Raw genomic sequence first — 8,938 nt, 5'->3', positions numbered from 1 at the left:
GACAGACTGCCAGAAGAACGAACAAATCTGTTTTGAAAGAAATACAGCCAGAGTGTTCCTTGTAAGCAAGGATGGAGAGACTTCAACTCATATACTTTGGACATGTTATCAGGAGGGACCAGTACCTGGAGAAAACATCGTGTTTGGTAAAGCAGAGGGTCAACAAAAAAGAGGAAGCCCCTCGACAAGACAGATCGACACAGTGATTGCCACAATGGGCTCAAACATAACAATGTTTGTGAGGATGGTGCAGGTCCGGACAGTGTTTCATTCTGTTGTACATAGGGTCACTATGAGTCAGAAATGACTTGATGGCACCTAACAACAATAATAACAAGATTAAGTGATTAGCTAAGACTTGCTAGAATTATCAGATTCTGATTCCAAATTTCCTGAAAAGGCACCTGATTGTAGGGATATATGCCATTTAAACATGGCTGCACTATTGACAACTGCAGCCGCCACAGGTCTCTATGCTGCATACGACATGTTGGAGACTTGTCAGTGATAAGAAAGAGATTAGGCACGACTTGTTTTCCCAAACCTATTGTCCTGTTACTGATTGGCTTGTTTACCTGAATTCCTTCTCCCTTGCCCGAAACTTATTGTTACTCACCCAAAGCCCATTGTTCTGTGATTTGCTTCACTGCTTGCTGTATTGACTATAAATAAACTCCTGGGACTGGAGCCGGGGGTCGACTCCTCAGACTGACCCTCCTGGCCCCACTTCTCTGTAAGAGTTGTGTTTGGCTACTGTCTTGGCCGCCCCAACAACCATCGCCGCTGCAACATCTGATTGGCTCAACTTCAGTCATGTGACCTCTCCAATCTCTGCTCATAGGGTTAGGGCCACTAGTACAATGATGGATGTCACATTCTACCCTTAGGGAAGAGGGGGATTCTCAGAGAGCAGGAAGCTATTTAGGCAAGGAAAACAGTCAAAATTGTATACATTTTGTTTGCTCACTAAGTCAATCACTCTTCTACCATCACTTAGAATGGTTATAGTGTTGCATTAAACTCTAAGTGAGATGAATTATAGAATATAAATTCATTCATCCCTGTGAATATCCCAGAGCAAACGTTAGTTATACTTTGTGTCTAAGCCAACACAGGCACACCATGACATATTGACAGACTAGTGAGGCAGAGGTGATATTTGCACTAGAGTCTGATGAGCTTCACAGAGGGAATAAAGATTGATAGTTTGTCTCTCTCCTACTGTTCTTAAACTCCTCCAATCTGTCATTGTCTTATCTCACACACGCCAAAAGGTCAGCCGTTCGAAACCACTAGGCTGTCTTTGGAAACTCTATGGGGCAGTTCTACTCTGTTCTATAGGGTGTTGGAATCTACTAGATGGCAACGGGTTTGGTTTTGTTTTTCTCCACCTCTGAAGCTTAGGAAGCTAACTTTCCTTTGGGGAGTAAAAAAGATAAGATATTCTCATCATATCAAATTATAAAATATATAAAATAGAAAGACTAATCCATGCTTCCTCCCAATATATAGTGAGAGCTAAGAGGAGTTTTTTTCTTTTTTTAAGTTTGGTATTTGTGGTCAGAGAATGTCTTTTTAATGTTCTTTTCATCGTCTATTAAGCCAAGCTTAACACTGCAACTGGTAACTAATGGATTCTCAAATAAACAAACAAAAACACAAACACACACAAACATACACACACACACACACATACACACATGCATAAAAATACGTATGTACATAAAATCTAACAAGAAAGTATTTCTTCCCCCCTCCCATATTTATTTTCTTCTTCTTGATGGAGCCAGCACCCAGTGTGTGAGAGTCGTGTTAGAAAGGAACTGTTGAACCGACTTGTCTTCTTGAATGTCTTAACTTAGCTATCAGTAATAGAGCTCACCATTCTGGGTGTAAAAATAAAACAGCAAATAAGAGCATGTTGATTTGGCCAGCATCTGTCTACCTTTGATCCTACATTAGCTTCCATAATAAACATCACTTTGGAAGCTCAGAGATAATTAGCAGAAGCTTTGGTACTGAGTTACTTTTCTCTTGCATGTACACTGGAGTCAGACTCATTTTCTCCCCTTGTACAGCCATGATAAGAAACAAAACAAAACTCTCACACCTCCTCTATTTCAACTTTTTGAAAGACTAGTTCCCATTTTTGAATACTACTTTCACCTAAATATCTGTTTGATACCCATTTTCTCTTAAGTTATCAAAACTTTCTCCTAAAAGAAAGACAACTCACACACAAATGGTCTTTTTCCATAGGAATTGACATCTGAGTTTTATTAACAGGAAAAAAAAATTTTTTTTCTTTTGAAGGAAGTGCAAATCTTGGGGAGATACTTTATTTTCTGAGCATTAGAAAGGTTGTTTAGTTCGCATTTATAGATATCAACCTCATTGAGTTGGAACAGAGGTGGACAAGGTTAAAGTTGTGGATGGTTTGAGGGGCTATTGAGATGACCGATGGAGCTTGTCAACCTACCTGGTTTTAGAAGAAGTCTTCCCCTGAATATTTCCAAAGGGGTCTCCTTTCAAATGACTCTCAGATAGTGAGAGTATGTGTATGGGTGATACATGACTTTATGTGTAGATTATCTATTCTTTTGAGAATTAATTTTTAGTATTCCCCAGACATGATTGCTCCAGGGTCATTGACCCTCCAGGGCCCAGCTGTGTTTGGAAAGGTCTAATAGGTAAATGATTATCCTATAAAGACAAAAGTAGCATGAGGCAATATCTGAACTACATTTTCTCACCATGGAGTCACTAGTCTTTTTTTCTTCTTTTTTTTATGTGTAGAATCCTATTTGTATAAATAAAAGAAAGCAAAAAAAAAAAAAAAAAAAAAAAAAACGCAAACAATTTAAATGGCACAGCAACTTCCAACGTACTAATATACTGCATCTCTTATTTACATTTATCCTCTCCCTTCCCTGTGAACTTCCTAGTGAGAGGTATCCTGATTTAATCATTTGTTGTACCTAGGGCTTCAAATCAATTCATTCTGGTTCAACCCGCTGCTGAGAATTTGCTTTCCAAGCAAAATACACTGAATCAGAATCTACATTTTGAGAAGATCCCCAGGTGATTCTTATGTATACGTAAGCTCTTAACCACTATGCCATCAGGATTTCCTATATCTGGGGTGGAAGTGCAAATTCTTAGCAGGGAGTCGAACTGAACGACCCATTTTGAAACCCTGATACTACCATCTCCTAAAAGAGTATGCTATATACACAGAAGTTTTAAGTTTTTAGGCAGACAAACCTGTTTATATGTTATTTTCTAAATGTGGAAATTAACACAATAACAAATCTTTTTTAGCTACATCCTAATAGGGTTTACAGGGTTTACAGTTTATTTTTCTTATAAACTGTAAACTCTATTACGATGTAACTTTATGAAATCAGGACATTAATCTGTTGTATGATCTTAGGCAAGTATCTGAGTAGATATTTGCCCAAATCATTTGTCATGATATTGATTTATTGATTGATAAGCTATCACTTTCTTATTAATTTGGAGCCCTGGTGGTGTAGTGGTCAAGAGCTCTGCTGCTAACCAAAAGGTTGGCAGTTCAAATCCACCAGCAACTCCTTGGAAACCCTACAGGGCAGTTCTACTCTGTCCTATGGGTCTCTATGAGTCAGAATTGACTTGAAGGCAATGTTCTTTTGTTTTTGTTTTTTACTCCCCCCCTAGATAAACTGAATCAGAATCTACATTTTAACAAGATCCCCAGGTGATTGTTATGTATACATAATCACCTGGGGATCTTGTTAAAATGTGGATTCTGATTCAGTATATTTTTCTTGGAAAGGCAAATTCTCAGCAGGGGGTTAAACCAGACTGAATGGATGTGAAACCCTAGATAGAATAAATATATAGGGTTACTATGAGTCAAAATTGACTCAATGGCAATGTTTTTTTTTCCCCTTATTAATTTGCAGTTAAGTAAAATTTAAAACTATTTTTTGATTGACTAAAATAATTCAATAAAACCAACCAGCTTCTGTCTATAATACAATTCTTGACATCTTGGTTACCCAGATAGGCACATGGCATTTTTAAAATATTATTTTTGTAAAGAAAATATATATATACACGTACAAATATGTATGTATATATATATTTCCAGAAAATAAATAAGGTGTATGTATGCTGATTTATAACATTTAATATACAGAAAATTATGAAAAAAATATGTATACATCACTCACTAGAGATAACTGTTTATTAAGATTAGATGCATTTACTTGGTCTTTTTTCCCATATTTTCTTATACTTGGCATCATAGAGCATATGAAGATTTACTGTATATGATTATCATCTTCCACCAGCACTATATCAGAGTTTAACATACTATTTAATATTCTTCCCTAAACATGCACGTTAATATATGTATAAGCAGTCCATATTTTGATATTGTGATTTTTTCCTAACTAGTAGAATAATAATGCTATGATGAATTTTCTTATTCTTTGATAAGATGACCCAGTATTTTTTAGAGTAAAATCCTAAAAATTATAAATGTTAAATAAAAGGATATGACTACTTTAAGACTCTTAACTTACTGCTCAATTATCTTTTTCTGAAAATACTCCTTGAAACGGTTGCTTGTCTTTACATGTTACCTCCAATTTATCTCCTCTGATTTCTCTTGAATCATTCCAGAAGCCTTTTACCCGCACACTATTCACCTCACTTCCATCAACTATCTTATTATCTGACATTCTGCATTTACAACAGTAGTAAAAAATCTACTATCTGACTGTTTGACTCATTAATGACATAGGTAATGAAACTTTTCATGACCAGTGGGGTATACAGTGTCCACCTGTATTTTCCACGTGTCTGGACCAGAGGGATACATGTGTCCTACATAATATTTTGTGATCTGATGTGGTCATCCTCCATTTTTGTATAATGTCAATTTTCACATAACAACCTGGTCTTTGGAGCCTAACCGTGTCGATAAGTGAGGAGTGGATGCAGTGAAATAAACTGATGGTTAATTTTCCATTATCATGTTATTTGACCTGTCAGCAATACTTGCCACAGTTACTTATTCCTTGATTAACTTTCTTCATTTGCATTCCCACACTCTCCTGGGGTTTCCTCCTACTCCTCTGTATGTTTCTTCTCAGTCTTCATTGCTGGCTCCTCCTTACCGCCTTCACCTCTAAATGTTAGGGAACAACTGGCTCAGTTATTTGGCTTTTTTTTTTTACTTTCACCTTTTTCTTTTTTTTTTTATTTTTTTTCGTTTTTTTGGTTTTTACCGTTTTTTTTTTGCCATTTTTTCCCATCTTTTTTCTTCACCCCGGACCCTTCTTTTGCTTCCCTTTTGCCCCTTCTTGTTTGCCTTTTTTCTTTGGTTTTGACTTAGGCTTTTCAATTTTTGTTTTAAATTTAGTTTTTTGCCTTTTTTTCCTTCTTCCTTCAACCTTGTTGCTTTTTCTTTTTTTTCGGTTCGTTAATTGGCACTTGGGGTTTTTCCGTTTAATTTCTTTGGATTGTTCTTTTTTTCCTTTTCTTCGGTTCCGCCTTTCCATTTTTTTGGGACCCTTGTTTGCCCTTCCTTTCATTAATTCTTCTTCCGTTATTTTTTTTTTTTTTACCCAGTTCGCTTCTTGCTTTTTGTTTTTTTTTCCCTTTTTTTCCATGGCAATTACTTTCTTACCCGGTTTTTTTTTTCCCATCCTTTCCCACTACAGATGATTTTTAACACAATAGCCATAGTGATGCTTTTAAAGAGTTTGAATTCGGTGATTTTCCTCCTCTGCACAGAATCCTGCAATGCTTGCCTATTTCACCCAGAGTAATATCCAAAGTCCTTTACAATGGCCTGTAAAGTTCAATGTGATCTGTCTCTATTCGGTTTCTGCTCTCATCTAACTTAACCTTCCTCCCTCACCCATCCTTCCACGCACACTGGCCAGCCAGCCTTAGGTATTTGCATCTGCTTCCTCTTTGTGGAGTGATCTTTCCGCACATATCTCCATGGCTTACTCCTTCAGTCCCTGACGCTTCATGGTGGTGAAGGTGAAAACACTGCAATCTGATTGTCTGAGTCCAAATTCTGGATCTGCCATTTTGTGCTATGAGAACTTGTTCCAGACACACGTCTCTGTGTCTTGTTTTCGCCATCTTTAAAACAGAAATAGTAACTGCCTCAAATGCTATTTTGAGGATTAAATGAGTTAGTGTAAAGAAGTAGAATAGTGTCAGTATGTTATAAATGCTATAATACACATTATTTACTACAAATCCTATCTCCCCTAACTTATTTTTTTCCTTCATATCATTTATCACTGTAAAATATTTTTACTTGGTTAGGTTTTTGTTCTCTCTCTATTGTTATTATGTGGGCAAGGGTTTTGGTCTCTGTTTTACTGCTTTGTTTGTAGTGCATGACACAAACTAGAGTCTCAATAAATAATTGTTGAACAATAAATTAACCTCTCACAAAGTTTTTGGGAATGTGACACCCACCAATGCTGTAAGAGCATCCATTTTTTCTGTACTAATGAGGAAAAATATATCTATATATAATTTTTATTTTGCCAAGCTGATTATTTAGAAATGGCATGTTTCCTTTTTTATGTGTATTTCCATGATCATTAATATTGTTGATATTTTCTATGTTTATCATTCATCCACAATTCTTCTGTTTTGAATTGTTCATGCTTTTTGGTATCTTTTCACTCATTTATTTCAGTTTTATTTATTGATTCATAAGGCTAATTTATTGTAAAAGATCTCAAAATGCTGTAATACATTGCAAATAATCTTGGCATTTTAATATAGTCTCATAATTTTATTGATTGTGCTTTTCAACAAGTAGACTTTTATTTTTTTAAATGAATGTAAATACATTATTAAGCTGTTTTTTCTTACTTCAAAAAAGACTTTATTCCAACTTTCTCCACCGTGAACATTATATCAATGTTCTGGTGGAATGTTTTATTTATTTGTTTGTTTATTTATTTATATTTAACTCTTTGATCAATCTGTAATTTATTTTAGTGTATAGAATAAATCAAGGATTCCATAATGTTATCTTAAATTTTCCCTGTATGATTGATTGATTGTCAAAGCCTTGTTTAGTGATTAACACATTTATTTCCCATTTATTCTAAATATTGAGTACCTACCCTATGAGGCAGTTGCTATGAATCAGAATCGACTCTACGGCAACGGTTACCATGTGCCAAACACTATAAGACGTGCCTGAGACACAATAGTACACAAATACAGCTAGGGTCCCTGCTATGATGGCATACAGTCTTCTGGAGGAGGGAGATATTAATGCACGGTGAGGTAAACAGACCTCCTCAAACTGTGGTCGATTATGAAGAAAAATTTTGCAGTTCTGTGAGAACATACAACAGGAAAACATTGCCTAAAATGGAGGCTAGTGTCCTTCCATTGAGATATGAAGATAAATAGCAGTTAACAAGGCAATAATGAAATTATTTCAAGTACTTCTACTGATGTGAGTTTTCTTCTCTGATTTCTATTATGTTTCACTAACGGAGTTTTTTTTTTTTTCCTGTTTGAACCACACTGCTAAGATTATTTCAGACATAAAAATGTCTTAATATCATTCATTGCATTTTCTCATTTTATATTCAAGTTTCTCTCAAGGGTGATAGAAAATTTGGTAATGGATAGTAGTATGGTTGTGCAACATGATGAATGTAATTAATGTCACTGAATTGTACATGTAAAAAAAATTGTACTTGAAATACCAAATGGTTTTGTCATATATACACTTACCACAATAAAAAAATATTAAAACAAATTATAGTAAGAATTGCCTATTATTTTCCCAAATTAATTTCAAAACCTATCATGATTATTATATATTATAATGATAAATAATTATAAAATATAAATTTTATATGTATAATTATAGAATTCTCCCATTATTTTCCAAAAGAAATGCCCCACTGGTAATTTATTATGCTTTTATAATTATATCATATTTATGTTAACTTGAGGATAGAATTAACATCTTTATAATAACAGATATATTCCTCTGTGAAATGTACTATGCTTTTCCATCATTTATGAGTTTTTAAATGTTCCTCAGTAAACTTTCCAAGTGTGTTTATATCAGTCTTATAATTTCCTATGAAAATTCTCAGCTCGTTTTTGTTCTTTGTTCTAGCCAATAGTATTCCTGTGACTGACGGTGATGCATGGTTAAGCCACTGTATTTTTGGCATATGTATTTTGTAACTGGCCACATTAATACAATTTTATTAATTGTAATAATTTTATATTGGCTAATCTTGGATCTTTTAGGTAAACCATCATATCATCCAGAAAAGATGAGAAATGTGTCTTTTTTCCAGAAAATGATCGTCCTTTTGTCTGAAAATGCATGCACATATTGAAAATAAAGCTATCTTTGCTAGAGGGAAACAGTGTGTGTGTGTGTGTGTGTGTGTGTGTGTGTGTGTAATGTGACAGATGCTGTATTAAGTGCTTTTCCTTGTCATTTGGCAATTATAACAACCCCTGATTGCAAGTTCTAATATTAAATCTATAATTTGTTTTTCTTTTTTTCTATTTGCAAATGAGGAAAATAAGTTTCAAAAAAGGAATGAATAGATGCTCAATGTCACAAAATTTTGTAGGTTAGAGGTAGAGAATATGTCAATGTCTTAACCATTCATTTGTCAGACTTGTGGGTAATACTTTTCGAATTATTGCAGAGTATAGACCATCACCCCCATCCAAACATTACAAACATGAATTATGCCGTCTTTCATTGCTAGTATTCACATTTCACATTTAGTATCTACATCCTATCTCTATGTGAGCAGGCCTTTAATTTAACTGCTGATTATTTTGAATGTCTTTGTTCAGGGTTTTATTAAACATCCTTTAGTCAGCCTTAGTGCATTCTAGCATAGTCTTCTAGTCATAG

This window comes from Trichechus manatus, unplaced genomic scaffold (assembly GCF_000243295.1).
Source record: "Trichechus manatus latirostris isolate Lorelei unplaced genomic scaffold, TriManLat1.0 scaffold00236, whole genome shotgun sequence".
NCBI lineage: Eukaryota > Metazoa > Chordata > Mammalia > Sirenia > Trichechidae > Trichechus > Trichechus manatus.
The sequence above is the reverse complement of the archived record's forward strand: the minus strand, read 5'-3'. Positions refer to the sequence as shown.